Source organism: Trichosurus vulpecula, chromosome 3 (assembly GCF_011100635.1).
Source record: "Trichosurus vulpecula isolate mTriVul1 chromosome 3, mTriVul1.pri, whole genome shotgun sequence".
Classification (NCBI taxonomy): Eukaryota; Metazoa; Chordata; class Mammalia; order Diprotodontia; family Phalangeridae; genus Trichosurus; species Trichosurus vulpecula.
In genome coordinates this window covers 297,016,352-297,041,307 of record NC_050575.1, presented here as the reverse complement: position 1 = coordinate 297,041,307, position 24,956 = coordinate 297,016,352, and the positions used below count along the sequence as shown (strand labels likewise).

General features: G+C 40.9%; 1 long non-coding RNA gene across 1 annotated transcript; it reads right to left on the bottom strand.

Moving 5' to 3' along the window:
* Window positions 1-1,102: 1,102 nt before the first annotated feature.
* LOC118844055 lies at window positions 1,103-21,124 on the bottom strand. The gene is made up of 4 exons (XR_005009956.1): window positions 21,081-21,124; window positions 5,274-5,390; window positions 4,889-5,064; window positions 1,103-2,543 (listed from the first exon to the last, which is right to left on the bottom strand). It is a non-coding gene; the product is annotated as an uncharacterized LOC118844055 (long non-coding RNA).
* Window positions 21,125-24,956: the final 3,832 nt, after the last annotated feature.

Genomic DNA, 24,956 nt, shown 5'->3' with positions numbered 1-24,956 from the left:
TCAGCTAGTGAGTGTCAGAGCTGGGTCTCAATCCCAGAACATCTGAATGTAATATCTGGGTTCTTTTTATCACATTACCACGGTATGGGAATTTTAGATAAAAGGAACCTTGTCTATAAGGTGAAAATAATTGGGCAACTTCCTCTACATAGCCTTTATTTCTCCCACCCTAAGCCTCCCTGCCTTAAGTCTTCCACCTCTCTAAAACATTAGATTCTACACACAGCTGCCAAAGTGATTTTCCAGAAGTATAGAGCTGAATACTCCAAACTGCCCCTATTGCCTCTATAATTAGCTATAAATTCCTCCATTTGTCTTTTAAAGCCCTTCACAACCTGGTCATAACCTACACTTCCAATTTTGTTATATGTTACTCTCATTACCACACTCCACAGTCAAGGCAACCTTGCCTTCTTACCATTGCTCACACACAACATACCATCACTACTCTCCATGTCTTTGCCCTGGCCACCTTCTCACCTCTGCCTCTCAGACTCCTTGTTTCCTTCTAATCTCTGCCCAAGTACCACATTTCACATGAAGTCTTTCCTGGAATGTCCCTTCCAGCTGCTAGTAACGTCCCCTGAAAAAAAATTATCTTTCATATTTATCTTCTGCATGTTTTTCACATTCTTATTTTTGAACATGCTATCTCTCCTACCAGTAACTCCTGGAGGGAAAAAAAGTCATTTTTTTACCTTTGCATCTGCAATGCCTAGTACATTATCGGCACATAGTAGGTACTTAATAAATGTTTACTGATTGAAAAGTCATTTGGAGATTCTTTTTATTTCCCTACATTTCCAGAATGAGCCTGGTCCCTATTGATATTACCTGGACTCATAACATAAAGCATGTCTTAATCAATGGAAGAGATACTGCTGAAAACCTGGTGATTTTCATCTGGAACTGACAACCTAGTAATTTATATGCAGCACAGCATAACCAAAGAGCTTGTTATGCAAACACAGGCCACTGATTTGACAAATCTCTTGGAAACAGAATTAATGTCTGTATTCTGTGCAAAGATGTAATTTATTTTAATATTTTAAAGAGATAATATATATCTATCTCTATATATTCACAAAGACATACACACATATATAGAGGAAAAGAAAGACATGTTTATTTAAATAAAGTCAAGTGGGGGGCTGGGGAAGGTGTGTTACTATATTACAGTACAGGCATTTCAACAGAAATGGCATTGCTGATTATCATGAGCATCTTTCATTTGGTCTGTTTATTTTTTATAATGTCCTGTGATAATATGAACATTATTCCTTCACAAAATATGCTTTATTTGTGGTACCAGAAAAGACATGCATTTCACTATAATCGAGGTTTCAATCAAGAACAAATTGAGCTCTGACCCAATAAGAAGGGAGTTTTAATTGGGTTGAAGGCTTAAAAAATAGCATTCACTATTTGTATGATTTTCTTTTTTTAAGGGAAAAGTTGCTAGTGAATTTACAACAGCTGGTTCTGACTCGTGATGAGAGATTGGCTACAAAAGGCCAAGAGTCACTAAAATATTCAAATGATATCTGTGGGGGAGGACAGAATAAGGGACAGATGAGGTTTCCCAAAATGGATAGCTTCTCCTTTGGCATTTCTCCCTAGCCAAACTGAGAATAATGGAGAAGAGATGTAGCATACCCTTCTAGTTGCTTAACTGGGGCCTTCCGTAGGAGATGAAGCTGCATTTTTAGTAGGGCTAACTCTATGATGCATATTTAGAAGGCTTGGAGATGTAGTTTGGGGCCATGGAAGGGAACAAAGCTGCCTAATACACACAAAGATAAAATTCATAACCTTTAGTTCATTAGTAGGCTGCACTAAGCTAGTCAGGCACAAAAGAAGCAAACAAACAGCCCCCTCTTGCCTCCAATCCAGGTACAATGTTTGCCAACAATTTAAAGGGCTGAGTTCGTAAGGCTAGCTTTCCAAAGGCTGTATATTTCTTTACTAGTATTTCACTTGCAATTAGAATAAAATTCCACCAGGTAGGCAATGATGTCTTACATGTGGCTTCATACTTCTAAAGGTTTAGCTTCTCATACACAGCTGTAACCAACTGAGACAAAGGCAATATTGCATTCTTCCATTAAATTAAGCTTTTTTTATAAAAACAGAGCTAATTATCACAACAGCTAAGTATAAACAGTTATTATTGATCTAAATATGCTTAAATAGGATACAAAGATTTTTTTATACAAAGGTACATCTTAGTTCCTTCTGGACAAATCCTTTAATAGTTATCAATCACTGCTTAATTGAACGCTGGTTATAACACTAAAGTCAAGTAGAATTAACCAACCTGAAACTTCCATCTGAAACTCGTATGCAGTTTAACCTTCCCAATACTTGGGAGAGCTTCTTCAGGATTTTCAGCCATTTTACTTGGTATCAAAATCTCTAAATTTTTTCTTTCTTCTATAGGTTTTAACTTCCCCAATAAGAGAACAGTTGCTAGGTGACTACCACTTATTGAGAAGAAGTCCTCTTCCTTGCCCTTCTGTGTTCTTTGTTTTAGTTTAGCATCTCTCAGAAAAAAAGGAATGGGATAATGGGAAAAGAAAGGAGAGAAAAAAAAGTTAGATGTAAGTGTTTTTGAAAGCGCTCATTAAGAAAAAAAAGTGTCCACCTCTCAATCTTTTCTTCTTCCTATAATCATAGAATCTCAGAGAGAGGATTTCGTAGGCCTTCCTTCCCAATTCAGCCCTGCATTGAAACCATAGCTATACCTTTGAAGACGGGTAGGCTTTGAGCTTGAAGACCTCCAGTGATAGAGAACTCATGAAGCAACATATTTCACTTGGGGAGAGCTTTAACCATCAGAAAGTCTTTCCTGATATTGACTCAAATACTTCCTATAACTATCCCCCTAGTTCTGCCCTCTGAGGTGAAGCAGAACAATCTAATCACTCTTTTACATGAGAACCCATCAAAAAATTGAATACAGCTATCATGCCCTACTCAACCACTCCTCCCTCAAATTTTCCCTTTTCCAAGCTAAACATCTCCAGCTCCTTCAAATAATTCCCCCATGGATTTTATTTAAGTTTCATTGTTTCCCAGGCCACCATCCTCAGGGTATTCCAGTTTGCCAGTCTACCTCCTAAAGTGTGGCACCAGAACTAAAAAGAATATTCCGGTTATGTTCCCAGCAAGTCAGAGAACCATGGAGCTAGTGGCTTCTTCATCTTGGACTCCCTGCTTCTGTTATGCAGCTTAAAATTCATTAATTCATTGTTATTTTTGTTTTTTTTTGAGGGGGGGCTATCGTATCATTCCAATGAGTCAGATTGAGCCTACTGTCCACTAGTCCTCCAGATACTTTATATGTAAACTTTTGATTTGCCTAGACTCTCTCATTCTGTCCTCCTGAAACTGATTATTTGTTTCTTTTTTTTTTTTTTAAATTAGACCTATGATTACTTAGGGAACTCCCCAGGACACTGAAAGGTTAAGTGACCTGCCCGAGAACACAGGACCAGTAGGTGCCGTAGGAAGACTTGAACCTTTGTCTTCCTAATTCTGAGACTGGCTCTTTATTTACTATGCCACAGCTCTCCCCCCTCACCACTTAAAAAAGTATGGGACCATAAATGTATCCCTTTAGAGATCTCACACCTGCTTCTTTCTTTTAGCTATTCATCTTAAATATATGTTATTTTTCACCTCATCTACCCAGTGTAACTCACAGAATTCCAACATGAAGGGCTTAGATTCACCTTACCAAACATTTCTAAATGCCATGGCAAGTTTTTTAAACTGATGAATAGGGTGGTTTCCCCACCAAACCAGAATTTTAACTGTAAACCTCATACTTAGTAAATTGCAGCCCTAGCCACAACCTGAGGTTGACAAATAGCCTTGGGTGTTTACAACTCTTCCTTGAAAGAAGTTTTGGACTAAAAAAGGATTGTTGCTGAGTTGGTTCGGTTGTGTCTGACCCTTCATGACCCCATTGGGGGTTTACTTAGATTAGTTCATTTTCATTCTTGAAAGCTTTACGTTATTCTACACTGAGTGAGGAGACCTTGAAAATGGAGTCAGCAGCATTCTCTACCTTCCTCACCACTGTCATTTTAAAGGACTACATGTACACTTTTGTGTAAGGGTTGTTCAGAAATTAAGTTTACAAAGTTAAGTACCAGGGCACGATGTGAGTACAGTGACTTTGTTCTCACTGGAGTATTTTGTTAGGGTTGTGTGGCAACATTACAGAGTAGATTTGGGTGTATGATTTTGGTAGACAGTTTAAAAAGGCTGCTCTTACAGATGCAATGTCCCCACGTGAGCTGCAAGTGCTGTGATTTGATTTTAAACAAGAAAAATGTTTCTACTTCTAAGATTCACTGCCACTTGCTTTTTTGGTGGTGATGGTGGTGATAATGATCAAGGTAGTGGCAGTGATGACAGAAGTCTTGGTGCCTGGGACAGAGATGATGACCCATTCATTTTTGATGATCATGACACAAATTTCTATAATAAGAAAGATGGTATCATCCACAAAACTACTTCCTACACTTCCCTTTTTTCCATATCAACATGCCATAAACTGTGTAAAAAAAAAAGAGGACTGGGCTAGGAACCAGGAGTTCTGGTTTCTGGATCTGACTCTGACACTAATTAGTGCACCATTAGACAAATGCCTTCCCCATTGCCCTCATGTATAAAATGAGAGGGTTGGGTTAGATGCTCTTTAAGATCCATTCCAGTTTTCTGGTTGACATTCATCATAGGCAGAAGTGTTCACAGTGTCGATATCCAAACACGAAATGCCCCGAGCTGTGCTTCTCCTCCACATGATGCGACCCTCGGTTACCTCTCTGCTCATAATTTTAAAGATCCCCCCCAAAATGGTTCAAATTCTATTTTTTACCTTTTATAAAGCTGTAGTCATTTCAAGTTGGCTGTTTAATTAAGCCTTGAAAGATCAGGGTGCAGAACCTCTTCATCCCACTCATCGCTCGAGGACTTGATCACTTCCTGTTCCTTTCATGGCTGAGTGCACCGTGCTTATAAGGGCATTCTCACTCATGGTATTTCAAGCTAGAACTGGCATCAGGGATGGGGAAAATTAGGTCAGACCATATCTTTATTATTGTATTCAGTTCAGGGTGCCACGTTTTAGGAAGGATGTTAATGAAGTGAGCATGCCCATAAAAGGATGATCAGGGGCATTGAAGACTAGGATGTGCAAGGATCAGTTGAAGGAACTGTGGACATTTAGCCTAGAGACGATACAGTGTTGGACGATATCTTACCTGTCTTCTGATATCTGAAGAACCAACTGTCTAATGGAGCAAGAATGAAACTTTTTTCCATTGGCTCCAAAGGGCAGACCTGGGACTGATGGGTAGAAGTCACAAGGATACACATTTCTGCTTAATAGAAGGAAAAGCTTCTAAATATTTAGAACTGTCAAAAAATATAATGGCCTGTCTTGAGAAGTAGTAAGTTCCCCATCCAAGTGAAGACTAAATAATTACCTGGCAGAGATATTACAAAGCAAATTCCTATTCAGGTATGGGCCAATGGATCATCCATTTAAATCTGGAAGGAAGTTTACAGGCCATAGAGTCTAATTCCCTTGTTTTGCAGATGACAGAATTGACTCACAGAGAGGTGAAATGACTTACTCAGAGTCACACAGCAAGTAAGTGCCTGAGGCACCTCCAAATCCAGTGCCTCGTCTACGCAGTCAACAAGCTTGCTGCTTCGATAAGAATTTAGATTCAGAAAGAACCACTTCAACCTCCTCAGTTTATAAAAAAACAGGAATGTGAGGCCTATAAATGTAAAGTGTATTGTGAACACAACTCAGAAGTCAGAAGTGGGGTTTCGAATCCAGGTTTCCTGACTGAATAATCACTGAAATCTCTTCCAAATCAGATTCTTGATCAGAAAAGTCACTTACTTCCCACTAGGTTTCTTGGGCCAACATGTTCAACTTTAATAGAATAACTGTTCCAACTGCTCCACTACACTCCAGAGAGCTAGAATTGAAGAATTTCTGTTAAAATGGTTTGTGAGCACCTAACCTTTGGGGTTTCTTCAAGGTCCAGAGAAAGGAAGGGAACAAGCATTCATTAAGCATTTATTTTATGTCAGGCAATGTGCAAGTGCTTTACAAATATCTCATTTGATACTCACAAAATCCTGGGAGGTTAATACCATCATGACTCTCATTTTACAATCAAGGAAAGTGAGGCAGAGAGAAATGAAGTGATTTTCCCAGGGACACACAGCTAGGAACTATCTGAGGCTTAATTTGAACTCAGGTCTTCCTAACTCCAGGCCCCACACTCTATTCACCTAGCTCTCCATTTGCATATGGAGGAATCTGAACCTTTTTGAGCAAGAGGGGAGAAAGAAAGAATGATGTTTCAACAAACACCATCACATATTTCCTGTCTTGCCTCAACCCCTAACCGCCTTTCCCTTGCTACTCATCCCAAAAGCTGTTGAGTGGGCTGAATCACAACATTTTCTTTGACTTATTTTTTTTATGGTCACTTCACTCTACTAGTGCCCCCACAATCCCATTTCTTTGGATTTCAGTCCCAGTTTCTTCCCTGGCCAGTGACCAGCTCATGCCAGCGCCTAATCAAATCTGTCACCCCTGTTGCTGGTGTTTGGTGAGAGGGATGTAAACAAGAAATCAATGGACTACTGCCCAGGGAATCCATTGCACTGTTTTCTCCATTAATGCCATGTCAGGAGGATGTCACTAGGAAGGCAGACTACTTACAAATCCGTCAGCTCGAATCTGAAAAGGCCCCCTGACTACATGCTGGGGAGTGTGTGCCAGGAAGAAGTGATACAATAGAAGAGGGGACAAGGGAACAGCCTAGCAGACTGATAGCCAGAGCACTTCCAAGGCTGATACCATGTACAAATGTGGCCCAATGACAAGTAGTACCAGGGCCAAAGGAAGAAGAGAGAGATTGAATCCCAGATTCTGGACTACAACTCTGCCATTTTTTAGCAGAAGATTTGATTTCATTCCTGGCATCTGCTTACTTCTGTGTACATAGTTCAGTGGAATATGGGAAGAGCCAGGGACGTCTATAAGTTAGATTACTTAGATTGTTTTTTCAGGAAGAGATGACTCAGTATCTGGCTGAACAGCCCAGGGACCAAACTGCATTGACTTTCCTTCCTTTGTGCTGCTTTCCTTGGCTTCAGAATTCTCAATAACTTTTGAGTAGAAGGAAGACATTGAAAATGGGGGTGACAGTGATGATGGTAATTCATCTTTAGAATGCTCCTTAAAGTTTATGGAGTGTTTTCCCTCAACAAAGGTAGATGATGCAAATATTATCACTCCCATTTTGCAGAAGAAGAAACTGAAGCTGAGTGGCTAAATTATATGCCCTTATAAATGTTTTAATACTTTTTAAGTACCTGGAAATTTTTTTAATCAATATGGCTACTCGTCCCACTGAGGAAAATCCCGAACATTTTTTGCTTTAGTAAATACTCTCCATGAGATACTATAGCCATCTCTTCTATCCTGGTGAAACATCACTTAGATAGTTTAATTGGCCCCCAGTTTCTCAACAGAGCATATCATGAGACTTTCTATTTTGGAGGGACCTGCCAGGACTTATGGCTGATGATCATAGTACCTCTATACCAAGATGAAACATCATTATCATTGCTGTCAATCATCACTATTATCATCCTAGCTGATATTTATAAAGAAACTACAGTTTACAAAGTACTTTCATGTACATTACTTCATTCAATCCTCACCAACATCCTTTGAGCTGACTAGTATCAGAGCCTAGCCAGAAGCCAATGGGATGCAAAGGAGTAAGAAATGGCAGAAACAGAGGTGTGTGGGATCTAGTCAGGTCAGCCAAATCAGCAGTAGGAGGGCTGAAGTATTGCCTCCGAAGCAGCTACCCAGATAGCCAGCTGGTATAGTCACCAAGCACTCTATTGGAATCTAAGGAAGGCAAGGGGAACCTAGGCATCTGATCTTTGGGACAAAGATAAGTGAGGTCAAAAACAGGATTCTCAACTGGATCACTACAATGTAACATCAAGGTGAAAGCAGAAATGAGGGTAGTCTAGGTTAGTGTCAGAGATAAGCTAGATGAGAACCCTAGAATAGTTTGCAGTAAAGGAAAAAAAACGTGAAGTAATGGGATTGAGTAGCCCTTGGGACCCTTTTGATAATTTGGTCAATTGTTTAGATTTGACTAATTAATTTGACAACGGACTGTTCAACATGCATTTATGAAGCCCCTATGCTAAGAGATAGGAATATAAAGAAACATACACACATACAAAAAGAAACACAAAACCGCAGCCCCTGCCCTCAGCGAGTGTACATTCTTATGGAGAAGACAACATGTAAATAACTATACATACAAGATAGATACATTGTAAATGGAAAGCAATTTCAGAGGAAAGGAACTGAAGAGTTGGCTTAGGGAAGGCCTGCTGCAGAACAAGGGATTTTTACTGAGGCTTGAAGGAAGCCAGAGAAGCTAAGAGGTGGGAGTTAGGAGGAAGAGCATTATTATGCATGGGAGCCAACCATTACAAAGGTGTGGAGAATGGAGATGCTTGAAGGAACAGCAAATAGGCCAATGTAGCTATAGCATCGAACATGTGGAGAGTAGTAAAGTCTAAGACTGCAAAGGTAGAATTAAGTACCAAACAGGAGACTTTATATTTGATCCAGGCATATAAACATGGTAGCCCTGTATATCTAAGACACTATTGGTGACGTGGGCTCCTGACAGGTCTTATAAGTATTATTTTCCTCCTGTAAACAAATAGGGACTTTGAGGACTAAAGAAATGAAGTGATTCACTGAAGGCTGCCCAGCTAGTAAGTGGGAAAGCCAAGCTTCAACCGTGTCTTTCAGTTATCAGGGAGTTTATTATCCACTCAGATTATTAGGACTCCTGTCTTCTTTCCTTTGCCTACTTCAGGATGTTCCACCAGGTATAGTGGAGGGAACCTATCAGGACAGCTCAACACATTAATGGAGTGGAAAGGGAGAAGGAGGGGGGACAATCTAAATCTCCTAACAGGCCACTTGTATATCATTAGCAATTCTCTAAACGTTAAATTGGAGGGGCTGTTGAAAGGGCTAAAATGAAGGTTTGGGTTTAATGGTGGATTCCATTGATCCACACAAGTACTTGCTGCTGTCCAGGGATGTGCTGGTGAATATTGAACAACTGGCTCTCAAAAAAGTATGCATGACAGACTTTTTAATTTAATCTGCATTATTAACATTCTGTCACTCAAATCTAGACAATCATTAAACAATAAATTAAGCCCTGATTTGTAGCACTTGCTGTTTTCTTGGGGGTAAATGCTCATATTGAAAATTTAACAATTAGCTCCCTAGCTGGCTCTAGCATACCCCTCCCTATAACCGTAATAAACTATGTACTTAGATACTAAGCTAAGGTGTATCTACTAAGTACTCTTTTTCACTATTGTCTTATACCAGTTATATTCTTCAGAAGAGAACGTAACTCAAACTATTTATCATGATTCCTCACTGTAGGCTCAACTTATTTCTGGGGTAGATGAACAGAAAAGTCCAGTATGTCTCACTCATCCACTGGGATAGAATCACAGAATCTCAAAGGCAAAGAGACCTAAGAGGTTGTATGCTCCAACTTATCATTGAGCAGGAATGCCCTCTAAAATCTCCTAGAGCCATGGTCAATCAGCTTCAACTTGTAGACACCCTATTATGGGGGAAAGGGGAGGAATAAATATTTATTAAATTCCTACTGTGTACCAAGCACTATGCCAAGTGCTTCACAATTATTGTCCCATTTGATCCTCATAACCACCCTGGGAGGTAGGTGCTATAATTAAGTAGAAAAGATTAAGTGACTTGACTAGGGTCATACAGCTAGGAAGTGTCTGAGGCCAAATCAGGTCTTCCTGACTTCAGGCCCAGTCCTCTATCTGCCTTGCATGCCATCAAGATGCCTCCAATGTAGAACTTTTTATCTTCAAATGAAAATCATTCTATCTCAGTTTTGGAGGCAACTGGGGTTAGGTGACGTGCCCAGGGTCACATAGCTAGTAAGTGTCTGAGGCTGGACTTGAACTCAGGTCCTCTAGGGCTGGTGCTTTATCCACTGTACCACCTAGCTGCCCCAGATTATTCTATTTTTGGACTATTTTTAACAATTAGGAAGTTCTTTCTTATTACTTTGAACTGAAATCTTTCTCCAATTTCTCCTTGCCTGTTGACCATGTAGTTGTCAGTTGCAAACAACTCTTCCTCTGCGGTTAAAATACCACCTTTACTTTGTAGAATTCCAAGTGGAATTTTGGACAAGAGCTGATACCTCAGGATCCAGGGCTTTGCTCATAGGCCTTCCTCCTGCCACACTTTCATAGATTCTCTGTGGTCTAAGCTGCACTACCACAGGTGAGCTTCATTCAGAATTGAATTGTAAGGAACATCCTCTTAAGGCAGCTATGAATCATATTTCACTGAGACCAAAGTGTTTATTCTGGAACCAGTAGTAGCATTCAAATAATACACTTCATTTAACTCTTCCATTTAAAAATATATATTTAGTCTAGATTAATTTATAGGGGGGAAGGACTTCTTTGCTTGTGGTCCCATTCACCAGGAAATGGCCAACTGCTTTCCTCCTCTCCATCTCCACATTGTGGGCCATGTCCCTCTCCACCAATTCTGGCCTAAAGATAAATTGCTTGAAAACATCCTTCATGGAGTTGTCTTGTATTGACACAATAGGACCAATTGATCATTAAATAGAACTTTTCTCTTCCTCTTCCTGGGCATTTCTGTGACTCAGAATTAGTATTTTTGAGTATGAGAAAATAAGGAAAAAACAAATTCTAAACAGTTGGGGGGAGAAGATTCCTACCTGTCCTCAGCTTTCCTCCCTCCCTTTCTTACAATTCAACCCATGAAAACTGCTCTTTATCTCAAGGCTCTGCTGGACAACAAACCTCATTCCTTGGGCTTTTGTGCTAGAGATATGAGCCCAGAATAGAAATGAGGAGACAAACAGGCCCAGCAAGGCACATCCCAAAGGGGAGCAGGGCCAAAACTAAATACAGAGTTGCCCACACAAAAAACAGATTTTTCTCAAAATAACAACAAATAAAAGAGTCCTTCCTGTTTTCTAGACTAAGGTGAAACTTGTAAAGTGAGAGGGTCTTTTAATAGACAGTTTTTATCTTGACAGTAGCGTCCTCTTAACATATATTTACTTCCTAATTGCCCAGAGCTATGTAATTAACTTGTCACGATACAATTCTTACCACACTAATGAAAGGGTAAGAGTTTCCATGAATTAATAATCAAAGCTTCTAAGGTGAGGTGATCCTGGTTCCTCTGACTCGGTTGACTTCTTTCCCCCTCAGTTGCATTATCTCTCTGGCAGACTGTAGCTGGGGCATGATCCATTCTGAATCTTCATTTCATTTGGAGGCATGGTCAGGGCAAGTGGTTGACTCCTATAACAAGAGACAGAGACAGACAGACAGACAGAGACAGAGAGAGACACATAAAGGAAGAGACAGAAACACAGAGAGACAAAGAGAGGGACATAGGGACACAGAGAGAGAGAGAGAGAGAGAGAGAGATCCCTCAGCTCCACTGAGTTTGGCTTTCCTGAGGGGGCTGACTTTAGGGGTTTCCATGATTTTTACCTGGATAGTTTCATATATAGGCAGCAGCTCAACAACAGAGGCCAGATCGAAGACTTTGAATCCTTTCTGTATCGTGACCCCCTCTGGCAGTTTGGTGACTCCTTTGAACTCATTTTATAAAGAATATTTTTAAATTCATAAAGCATAATACGTAGGACAACAAAGAAAACCTATTATATTGAAATACACGTAAAAAATTTTAAACCAAGTCCATAAACCTCACATTAAGAATCCCTGGGCTAGGGGGGTGGAGCCAAGATGGAGGCTGGAAAGCAGGGACTAGTGTAAGCTCCCTGCCAAGTCCCTCCAAAAACCTATAAAAATGACTCTGAACCAATTCTAGAACTGCAGAATCCACAAAATAGCAGAGGGAAGCAGGGCTCCAGTCCAGGACAGCCAGGATGGTTGCTGGGTGAGGTCTTTCCTGCGTGGAGCTGGGAGTGGAGCAGAGCCCAGTGTGGGCTGCGCAGACCAACCAGACCAGGAGCTGGGTGGAGCATGCCCTAGCACCCTGAATCAGTGAGCTACAGCAGTTACCACACTTCTCAACCCACAAACACCAAAGACAACAGAAAAGAACTGCAGAACCCACAAAACAGCAGAGGGAAGCAGGGCTGTAGCCCAGGACAGCCTGGATGGGTAAGTCTGGGTAAGGTCTATCCCGCACAGAGCTGGGAGCAGAGGGGAGCAGAGCCCAGCGTGGGTGGCAGGGACCAACCAGAGCAGCAGCTGGGTGGAACAGGACCTAGCACCCTGAATCAGTGAGCTACAGCAGTTACCAGACTTCTCAACTCACAAACACCAAAGACAACAGAGAAGGTTAGTGGGAAAATCTGTTGGGGACAGGGTGATAGAGATCGTGGTTCAGCCACCACCCCAGGGGCAGCAGAGGTGGGGCAGCTACAGAACTACAGCTGCAGTTGCTTCTGGTCCCAGGCCCACCTGGTGGGAGGAATTAAGTGACACATCAGAGTAGGAGTGCAGAGCCTGCTGAAGATCTAAGTTCAGTCCGGGTTGGGGGTTCTTGGGAAGGAGGAGTGCTGGTGTGGCAGAGCTGGTGCATCCCCGCAAGCTTGGAACATAGTTCTCTTTACTCTACAAGCAGTCATACCCCGCTGATAAACTCAAGGGTCAAGTAAGTTGGCTGGGAACATGTCCAGGCAGCGAAAACGCACCCAGAGTCAATCTCGGACTTTGGAATCTTTCTTTGGTGACAAAAAAGACCAAAACATACAGCCAGAAGAAGTCAACAAAGTCAAAGAGCCTACCACAAAAGCCTCCAAGAAAAACATGAACTGGTCTCAGGCCATGGAAGAGCTCAAAAAGGATTTGGAAAAGCAAGTTAGAGAAGTAGAGGAAAAATTGGGAAGAGAAATGAGAAGGATGTGAGAAAACCATGAAAAACAAGTCAATGCCTTGCTAAAGGAGACCCAAAAAAATACTGAAAAATACACTGAAGAAAACAACACCTTAAAAAATAGACTAATGCAAATGGCAAAAGAGCTCCAAAAAGCCAATGAGGAGAAGAATGCCTTGAAAGGCAGAATTAGCCAAATGGAAAAGGAGGTCCAAAAGACCACTGAAGAAAATACTACCTTAAAAATGGAGCAAGTGGAAGCTAGTGACTTTATGAGAACTCAAGATATTATAAAACAGAACCAAAGGAATGAAAAAATGGAAGACAATGTGAAATATCTCATTGGAAAAACCACTGACCTGGAAAATAGATCCAGGAGAGATAACTTAAAAATTATTGGACTACCTGAAAGCCATGATCAAAAAAAAAGAGCCTAGATATCATCTTTCAAGAAATTATTAAGGAGAATTGCCCTGATATTCTAGAGCCACAGGGCAAAATAGAAATTGAAAGAATCCATCGATCGCCTCCTCAAATAGATCCCAAAAAGAAATCTCTTAGGAATATTGTTGCCAAATTCCAGAGCTCCCAGATCAAGGAGAAAATACTGCAAGCAGCCAGAAAGAAACAATTTGAGTATTGTGGAAACACAATCAGAATAACCCAAGATCTGGCAGCTTCTACATTAAGAGATCAAGGGGCTTGGAATACGATATTCCGGAGGTCAATGGAGCTAGGATTAAAACCAAGAATCACCTACCCAGCAAAACTGAGTATCATGCTCCAAGGCAAAATATATATTTTCAATAAAATAGAGGACTTTCAAGCTTTCTCAGTGAAAAGACCAGAGCTGAATAGAAAATTTGACTTTCAAACACAAGCATCAAGAGAAGCATGAAAAGGTAATCAAGAAAAAGAGCAAGAAAAAGAAATTGCAAGGGACTTACTAAAGTTGAACTGTTTTGTTTACATTCCTACATGGAAAGATGATGTGTATGATTCATGAGACCTCAGTATTAGGGTAGCTGAAGGGAATATGCATATATATATATGTTTCTGTATATATATGTATAAGTGAATGTGTATGTATGTATATATGTATGTGTATATATATATATATATATATATATACAGAGAGAGAGAGAGAGAGAGAGAGAGAGAGAGAGAGAGAAGGCACAGGGTGAGTTGAAGATGAAAGGAAGATATCTAAAAGAAATAAAATCAAATTAAGAGATGAGAGAGGAATATATTGAGAGAGGGAGATAGGGAGAGATAGAATGGAGTAAATTATCTCACATAAAAGTGGCAAGAAAAAGCAGTTCTGTAGGAAGAGAAGAGAAGGCAGGTGAGGGGGAATGAGTGAAATTTGCTCTCATCAGATTTGACCTGAGGAGGGAATACCATACATACTCAATTGGGTGTCTTACCCCACAAGAAAGAAGAAGGAAGAAGGTAAAATAAAAGGGGGGCTGATAGAAGGGAGGGCAGATGGGGGTGGAGGGAATAAAAAACAAACACTTTCAAAAGGGGAGAGGGTCAAGGGAGAAAATTCAATAAAGGGGGATAGGTTAGGAAGGAGAAAATATAGTTAGTCTTTCACAACATGAGTATTGTGGAACGGTTATACATAATGATACTCATGTGGCCTATGCTGAATTGCTTGACTTCTTAGGGAGGGTGGGTGGGAAGGGAAGAGGGGAGAAAATTTGGAACTCAAAGTTTTAAAAACAGATGTTCAAAAACAAAAACCAAAAAAAAAATTTTTTGCGTGCAACTAGAAAATAAAATACACAGGCAATGGGGCGTAGAAATATATCTTCCCCTACAAGAAAGGAAGGGAAAAGGGGATGGGAGGGGAGTGGGGTAACAGAAGGGAGGGCTGACTGGGGAACAGGGCAACCAGAATATACACCATCTTCGAGTGGGGGGAGGGTAGAAATGGGGAGAAAACTTGTAATTCAAATTCTTGTGAAAATCAATGCTGAAAACTAAATATATTAAAAAAATAAAATAAAATGAATGTTAAAAATCATTTTAACATGCAATTGGGAAAAAACAATCTTCGAATGGGTAGAATTCAAAATGGGTAGACACAGCAAGAGAGGGCAGGTATTTAACTCAGAAGACACCTATGGGACATAATAGTCTTTGATCAAATGTTTGTCGACTTGCATCCAATGTCCATGGAAGAAGAAGCACAGGTCTAGTCTTTAACAAGTTTATAGGGCATGAAATATTATCTGGCAAACTACAGCATAGAAATGTAGGAGTGTTGTTGGGCATGCCAATTCTCAGTGACATAGGGACCAATTGTTGCTGCCTCATCCTCGAAAACTGTTAAGGAGGGAACCAATATCTGCTGCCAAAACTGGCTTTCTAGCTTCACTCCTACAGGAAGAGGAGTGCTCTCTATATCACTAGGCTGGCTCTCTATACGCTCAGCCCACTGAAATGATGGGTCAGAAGGTCAATATGCCACCTTTAAAACATTGCTGGTGTTTTGTATAGAAGAATGTGGTACGATCTCTTGAGAGGAGGAAGCATTAACTGGGAGGGCCCTAGGCCTAGTTAGAGTATGAGTCAGAGGGATGCATGAAGGAGATGAGAGGTTCAATTCTTCAGCATCCTAAATGTACCTCAGTGACCATCTATGAAGAATCCAAAAGCTTGGTAGATTTATGACACTGACAACTGGCCCTCGTGCCAAAGGAACTGATAATAGCCAATGAGAAAAAGCACTGGAAAAGTTGAAAAAAACGTTTACAAAGAGTAGTCATTAAGGAGGCCATGCAAATCTAGAGAGATGACTCTAGCAGAGTTTTGTGGGGCTTTTTCTTTCGCCATGTTTTGTTCAATGTATTTTTCAATGACATTGATGAGGGAAGAGATTGCAATTCTTGTCAAATTTGTGGGTGACAAAGCTGGGAGACCTAATATATTGCAAAACAGAATCGGAATCTTGAAAGATTCTGACAATTTAGAACAATAGGCTGAATCCAACAAGATGAAACTTAATAAAGCTGCATAAGAGAATCAGTGTCAAGAATGTCATAGGAGAAATATAGGAACAGAAATAAAGGTAGGCGGGTCATACGGGGCAGCCAGGTGGCACAGTGCAGAGACTGCTGGCTCTGAAATCAGGAAGAACTGAGCTCAAATCTCCCCTCAGACACTAACTAGCTGTATGATCTTAAGCAAGTCCCTTAACCTCTGTTTTCCTCAGTTTCCTCTTCAATAAAATGGGATTATAACAGCACTTACCTCCCAGGGTTGTCATGTGGACCAAATAAAATAATATTTGTAAAAATGCCTGGCACGTAGTAAGCACTATATAAATGTTAGCCATGCTCATGATCGTGATGACGTGGTGAGAGCAAAGGACAAGCTAGGATAGCCCACATGAGCTATTGCAATGTGTGGCATGTCAAGAGAACTAGAGGAAGCCTCCAAGCACGTTAAGTGGAACCCATTGTGGAGGATCTATAGTATGACATAGACAACAGTCCCATGAAAGGAGAGGAGAGGAGATGATGGGTTGTAAGCTTCATCTCTGGTGGTAGAAGTCACTTCAATGTGTTCACAGATCCATTGAAAGATCAAAGCGATTGTAAAATCCTACACTTAGGTTGAAAAAAATCAACTACATTAGTTTAAACCACAGGGCATACGAAAGTCTTGGGAGTCTGAGTAGACTTCAAACTCAATATGACAGTAGTCAAAACAAAATTAATATGATCTCAGGCTGATTTGACAGAATTATAATATCCAGAATGAAGGAGGGTGTGGTTTCTCTATCCTCTGGCCTGGCCAGATCACGTATGCAGTACTATGTCCCATTCTAGATACATTTTAGAAAGAACAGTGACAAGTTGGAGAGTATACATCCTCATGAGGAGCTAGGTGGCGCAGTGGACAGAACACTGGACTTGGAGTGTAGAAGACCTAAATTCAAATCCCACAGCTAACACTCACTAGATGTATGACCCTGGACAAATCACTTAACCTAAGTCTGCCTTAGTTTCCTTATCTTTCAATGGGGGTGATATTAGCGCCTACCTCCTGGGGCTGTTGTAAGGATAAAATGAGATATTTGCAAAGCACCTTGCAAACCTTAAAACACCGACACCAACAACTAACATTTATTTAGTGCTTACTGTGTGCTAGGTACTGAACTAAGAGCTTTACAATTTTTATCCCATTTGATCTTCACAACAACGCTGGAAGGTCGGTGTTATTAATATCCTTATTTTACAGATGAGAAAACTGAGGTAAACATAGGTTAAGTGACTTTGCTCAAGGTGCCACAGTTAGTATCTGAGAATGGATTTGAACTTGGAGCTTCTCGACTTCAAGGCCAGTTAACTATCCACAGCACCACCTAGCTGCTTCATAAAGCACCATATAAATGCTAGGTAGTAGTGGTAGTAGTAGCAGCAGCAGCAGCAGTAGTGGTGGTGGTGGTGGTGGTAAGTAGTAGTACAGTAGCAGTATGAGCAGGACCAAGATGATAAAGGGACTTGAAGCCATGCTATATAAGGATCATTTGAAAGAACTAGGGATGTTTAGCCTAGAAAAGTGAAGACTTGGGAGGAATAAGGTAGCTACTTTCAAATATTTGAATAGTTGTCATATGGAAGAAAGACTAGAGCTGCGTTGATTGGTCCCAGAAAGGACTAGATGTAACAGGTAAAATTTTCAGAGAAGAAATTTTTGACTCATTCAAAAAGTGAATAGTCACAATTGGTCTCCCAAAGTGGAATGGGTGGCCTCCAAAGGTTCTCCACCATGAGGTCCAGATCCAGTACCTACTGCATAGCCACTTGTCCGGAGTCCTTTTCAGGCATGGATTGAATTCGATGACCTCTGCCATCCCTTCCCAGGAGATTCTATGATTCTGAGACCCAGGATGTCTTTGTTCTAGTCTTGGCTTTACTCCTAACTTGCTGTGCTATTTGGCAAGCCCCTTTTCCTCCCTGGGCCTGTTTCCTCCTTTCTGAAATTACACGTTGGTCTAAGTCAGAATCTGTTAGCCTAGAATCCATGGACCCTCCTTTCCTCCCACCCCAACGTACACCCCTGGGGATCCATGGGTCAATTTCCAGGATAGATGGGAACAAGATGAACTCAGAGCTCTTAATATTTTGGTTACTATTTTCAATATGTATTCCTCCTATGTATTTGCATGCATTTAAACAGGGTCCATAGGTTTCACCAAACTGCCAAAGGGGCACATGCAATAAAGGAGAAGAACTCCTGTGTTCAGTGATCTCTGAGGGTCCTTCTGTTCTGTCATTTTGTGAATGTATGGATCTCAGAATGTAAGTACTATATATATATATATATATATATATATATATATATATATATATATATATATATATATATATATATATCCCCTGCCCTGCCCCTTCCCCCTAGGTTCTAGCTCTCAGCCCTAATTCATCAGGCTTAATTCATTATCACTCCTGAAAAATCCATTTGAAGCTGAAACTGTGTCATCCACAATGTTATATCAGTATAATGCAGCCCAGCACATCACCTCCCTTTCCAATTCATTTACCTATGATCTGCACAAAGAGCCCATGGAGAAGAAGGCTACAGAATATTTCTTTCCTCTTCATTAGCCTTTCCCAGGTGACTCATGAGAAAGTCAAAAATAGAACGGTAAAGTGGAAAGATGACTGACCAGGTCCGGAGAAAGAAAACACTATTTGGCTTCAGGAGAGGCCCTGAGTTCAAATCCTGCTTGGCTAGGACTAGTGGTATTACCTTGAAGAAGTCACTTTACTTTTCCAAGTTTTAATTTCCTCCTCTGCAAATCAGACTTACCTCCCAGGGTTGTGCTGGAGATCAAGTGAAATGATCTAGGTAACATACTTTGGAAATTTTCACATACTACATCAATGTCGGATATTATTATCAAGAAAGCCGTAGGCATCAAGACTTGCGTGGGCCACCTGGTTAGAAATGAGCCTCCTACTCAAGGAACTACCCCAGGGGTCCAATCTCAGAATAAAATACCTTTTCTCCACTCCTTCCTGCCACCCTTTAGGCTCTAAACTTCTCCCCACCCCGACCCCTGACAGAACTTTGCTCCCAAACCTGCCTCCCACCTTCAGACCCACCCCCACTTTCTTGCCCAAGCTCATTAGATGCAAACCAGGTCCAAAATTCACTGCACTTTTGTTCCCCACTTCCTGGGCAGGAGGATTGTTGGTGACCTTTAAGTGTTGCTTCAAAATGCCAGCCTCTGCTAAGTGGCTCCAAACCACTGCAAGCATACTGGTTGACAGGGAAGAAAGCTGGGTGGACATGGGCTAGGCCCAAGCCCAGGCCTACAGACACAGAATCCCGAGATCAAAACCCACACAGAAGAGGAGGAGTTTCTCCCTGTTTTCATCCAGGAAACTAGATTTTTAGTTGTTCACAGTTCCGGTCTCTGGGAAGATCTAAAAGCATAGAATCACAGTTTGTTTTTTTTTACAGGAAGATCTAGGAGGACCCCCTCTCACTTCACAAATGAGGAAACTCAGGGCCTGAGAGCCCATGTGACACGCCTTTGGTTACCATGGGAGTTAGTGATAGAGCTGGGACTGGAATCCAGGACTGTCTACGCTACCACATAATTTCTAGAATAGTTTGGAGAAAGAAGTCTGGCCTTTTAAATCATCCTGTATTCTCTGCTTTTTTTTTTCTCTAAGTCTCTGGTTTCATTAAACAATCATTTATTTATCAATTAGTGGCCTCCTGTTCTATTGCCTGAGGGCTTCAGTTCCTATTACCCAGACCCCATTTATTTGTTGGAACAAATTGCCTGCAGGATTAGAGGAGGAGGAGAGGGGGAAGGCAGAGTGAACTTCTCTCACGAAATGGCTCCTAGCTAGACTGGTATTAGCAAAGACCAAAAAGCCTGCTGAGCTCCAGGACCTCTCTCCCAGAGCAGGGATGGCCCATCATTGAGGGGGATCCGAGTCAAGGATGAACGATGAAAAGGAAGAGGCTGCACATGTGCAACGTGAACTTTGGCATCATGACCTGTGTCCATGGCCAACCAGATGCAGGGGGACATTGCCTGGTTGGCTCAGTGGACTGGAGTAACACACCGAGGAAATTCAGGTTCTGAGTTTTGTTCCCATAAAAAAGCGGACCCCTAAGCTCCATTCCAAGGTCCTTATTAGAGGCAACTGTGCTTGTCATGAAGGAAGAGCTGAGTTTAAATCTGTCTCAGATACAAGGTGCAGGCATCTTTCCAATATTGGTGCCCTGTGGGCAAATTCCACTTGCCTGGTCTTGGTTATTACTCTGCCTTACACAGCTGCATGACTGAAATCATTCTCTGAGCCACCAACAGAAGCTGAGATAGAATTCTGATGCTATAACTTGCTACGTGACTTTATGCAAGTAGAGTGTAATCTGAAAGCACTGTGGCTTAGTGGATTGAGGAGTGGACCTGGAGTTGGAAGAAGGTTCAAATCCTGCCTCAGATGCTTACTAGTTGCGTGACCATGGGGGAAGTCCCTTAGCATTTCTCAAATCTCATTTTCTTCATCTGTAGAATGAAGATGAGAATAGTAGCAGCTACCCCCAGAAACTTGTTTTGAGGATCACAGGAGATAAAATATGAGAAACACTGATAACCTCAAAGCATTCTATCAACATCAGCTATTGTTATCGGCATGCACCCTTGAGAAAGGGAGTGTGGTTAAGCAATGCAAGCCCATTGACATGCCTAGAAAAATAACTATTTATGCATGTCTTCAGACCGCCCCCATCCATTTCCCCATGTGGCTAAACAGCAGCAGAATCTTTATACTTGGAGGGAGGCATATTAAACAGAAAAGAAACTCTGGCCCCCTACTTCTCTGCTTCCCTGTGAGACTTGAAGGGTGAATAGCCCAGGGAAATCCTTGAAAACAGATATTGCTTAAATAAAAAATGCCATCACTTTCTTCACCCAAACTGAAATCTGCTTTAACTATCTTCAAATTGGCTTTTTTGGATTTTCAGATAGGAAAAAAAAAAGTATACTAACCAACCACTTGTCCATGGCCTCCCTCTGGCTGCTTTGTGTTTTTCTGCAAGGATGTCAAGGACCTTTTTTTTTCCATAAATACACCCCTATACCCATGACATAAGCCAGTGGCATGCCCCTCTCCGCCCTCCTCCCCATTTCTCTCTCCTCACCAATGATATAGGAGAGAAAAGTGCCTCTGTGGGCAAAATGCAGCCAGAGGAATTTCTGACACCGAGCCTGGGTGTTGGAGCACAAACAGCTGAGACGGCAGGTGGGAGCCTCACGTGACTGCCAACTGAGAGTCTTTCCATCAGTGTTCCAGTGTCCCTGTTCTCTGTCCAGAGCCCGAGGGAAGATAAGGGGGAGGGGGAAGAGGAACCTCAATTGACTCCACAGCTCCACCAAAAGTTTCCATTTCTAAAAATAGGCTGATCCAGAGACATTCTTTTTCCCAATGTTGTTGGCATAAGCCCAGAAATGACTGCATTGCTCTTCCAGGTGGTATAAAAACCACAGTCGGTGACATCATCTACTTAGCCCAAGGTCACAGAGCAAAGCATATGGGAAAGCTGGAAAAAGCAACCCAGGGGGTCTTGTTTCCTTGGAAAGCTTTTACACCACAAGAATGAGAGAACGGTGATGATGACGTTGAGGATGACGATGATGATGAAGACAAAAACAACAGTAACAATAACTATGATAATAGCTAGCCTTTAGGTAATGCATTAAGATTTGTGAAACAATTTACATATGTTATCTGATTTGATCATCACAGCACTTTTGATCCTAGGTTCCAAGGAATTCCAATTCCTTCTTGTCCAATTGGTCTAAGGGATTTATCCTCCCTCAGGCCAGCCCTCTCTTCTTAATTCAGTCGTCATGTCTTTCTGTAACTCAGCTACTGACCATAGTGGGGTGTCATAATTTGTCCAGCTATTCTCCAGTCTCTGGGAATCATCTTCGTTTCTAGTTCTTTGCCACCACAAAGAGCTGCTATAAATATGTGTGTGTATATGGGTCTTTTAATTCTTTCTTCAACAGGCTCTACTCCAGACTTTTCTATCAGGCCCCTCAAGCCTTCCTCCCTTCCACTTCTCAGCTCCCTTTTATATATTGTCTTCCTCCATTCAAATGTAAGCTCCTTGAAGGAAGGGATCATGTTTCTTTCTGCTTATTTTTATATCCTCAGGCTTAGCACAGTGCCTGACACATAGTAATTGCTTAATAAATATTTGTTGACTAACTCCCTGACTGACTTATAATCCTCATTTACAAATGAGGAAATTATATGACAACAACCAATAATAACAAAAATAGAAAACAAAAACCAATGCCCATCCAAAAAAAAAAATAAAACCTTTCCTTTCCCCATGAAGGATATACAGATTCAATCAACAAGTATTTATTAAACCCATACTATGTACAAGGTACTATGCTAGGTACAAAGACCAAGGATAAAACATTCTCTACCCTCAAGGAGTTAAGAGTCTATAGCATAAAAGTAAGTCTGAATGGAGCTAGGAAAGGGAAGAGGGAAGGAGAAAGGGAAAAGGAGGCAGATGGGGAGGATAAGTGACTTTCCCAGGGCCACACAGCCAGTATGTTTCAGAGGTGTGACTTAGACCCAGATTTTCCTAACATTGCCCAATGGTGGCTTCATCCAAGATATGTACAAAATAAATGCAAAATCATTTGGAGGAAGAAAAGATCTAGTAGCTGGAGGAAACAAGAAGGACCTCATGTAGATGATGAACTTTGAGCCTTGAGCTAAGCTTCAAAACTAGACATTCTAAATGATAGAGATAAAGAGGCATTCCAGGCATGGGGGACAACCCATGCAAATTCGTAAATATGGGAGATGGAATATTATATGTGAGAAATGAACAACAAAAGAGCCATTTGGCTGGACTTTTCATGAAGGGAAGTAATATAGAATAAGCTTGGAAAGGAAAGTAAGAGACTTTAAATACTAAATAAAGGAGTTCTATTAGACCCAAGATATAATAGGCAATTTGTTGAGTAGAGAAGAGACAGGGTCAGGTCTATGCTTTAGGAATATCCTTTTGAATATCATAACAGTATCTCACATACTTGAAGGAACAAATATCCCCTCTTCAAATGGCATAAACTCCCACATCAATGTACTACCTAAACATGACGTCAAGAACTGAATACAATGCTCCCGATGTAGTCTGACCAGCATGAAGTATAGAAATGCTGATGCTTCCTAGTCCAGGACATGATATAGGGTCTCCTGAAAGTCCTAAGGTATTTTTGAGTTTTTAAGGCTTACAATATTTAAGCTATTAAGGCTTGAAGCTGCCCTAAGACTTTTGGGATATCCCATATTTATACTTTTCTTTACTCAGCACAAGAACACATCCCTTCATTTTATTTTATTTTTATGTCTAGAATATCACACTGTTAACTCACTTGACCTTACAGACCACTAAGAATCCTCAATCTTTTTTCATCCACATCGTTGTCTGATCATTCCTTGTACTTGTGAAGTTGATTTTTTGAACCTATGTTAAGATATATATATATATATATATATATATTTAATCCCTATTGAAGTTAATCTTATTAGATTCAGTTCAGCATTCAAGCCTGTCAAGATCTTTTTGGATCCTGTCTCTGTCATCTAACACCTCTCCTATCCCTCCTAGTCCTGTGTCATGTGCAGCCTCGCAAGTTTGCCAGCTATGTCTTTTTTACAAGTAACTGATAAAAACGTTAAGCAGCAAAGGGCCAAACTAGGACACTTCACTTGAGTTCTCCTTCCAAGGTGACACTAAACAAAAAATGACTTCTTTTGCTCCAGCCACTCAAACAATTCCAAGTGTTTCTAATTGTACTATCTTCTAGCCCACATTTCTTTACCATTACCCAAAGAATAACATGAGACTTGGTTAAATGCTTTGCTTGAATCTAGGTAAATTATATCCCCAGCATTCCTGTCATCTGCCAGGATAGTACCTCTGCCCAGAAAGGAAGTAATATTAGTTTGCTAAGAACCTGTTATTTACGTATCCTCAAGGACATTTTGTCATTACAGCTTCTTTTTCTAGAGCTTCCGAAGCATTTCCTTGGTACTTCTAGAATTTTTCCAGACAGATTAAGCTCACTGACCTATAGTTTGCAGACACCATCTTCTTTGCCTTTTTTTGCCTTAATATTGAAACATTTGCCCTTCTCCAATCCTGCATCTCATCTCCCATTCATTCCACATTATCTTTCAAAGATCATTCTTAGCGACTTGGTTCTTCAGTATCCAGGCATAAAATTGATTTGGGTTAGGTGGCTGAGCTCATTGATGGCAAAGAGGTTGTCACTTACCATCTCCCTACTTAGCATGAGTAGCAACTTTCTATTAGCCACTTTTGTTCAGTCCTTTCCAACCCAAAGATTATTCTTCTTGGGAGAGAAATCAGAAGATAAGAGTCGAACAGTTCTCTCTTCTCTCTGTCATTCAATGTCCTTGTGCCAACGCCTTCAGATTGCATTCCTATGACTTCTCTGATTCTCGCCAACATTGCTTTAAATAAAAAGAAACTTTTTTTTCTTGTGATTAGTTTTCCTCACCAGTCTCACTTTGCTGTGAACTTCAGATTCCTGACAATCATTTTGTAGGATCCAGCCATGCTTTTATAGTTCTTCTCTGTTCCCTGCCTTTACTGCCATCTTCTGTACTTTTTAAAAAATCTGAGTTGGTAGATAAGTACCCTATGCACCCACATCGATTTTTAGGCAACTATCCCTATTCTTCTTCGTTAGAATTGTTTCTTTTCTTTTCTTCTTTCTTCTGCCAAGTCCTATCTATCCTAGCTTCACAACATCTACCAAATATGACCCATTCTCTCCTCTGAAACTGCCACCATTCTAGTCCAGACC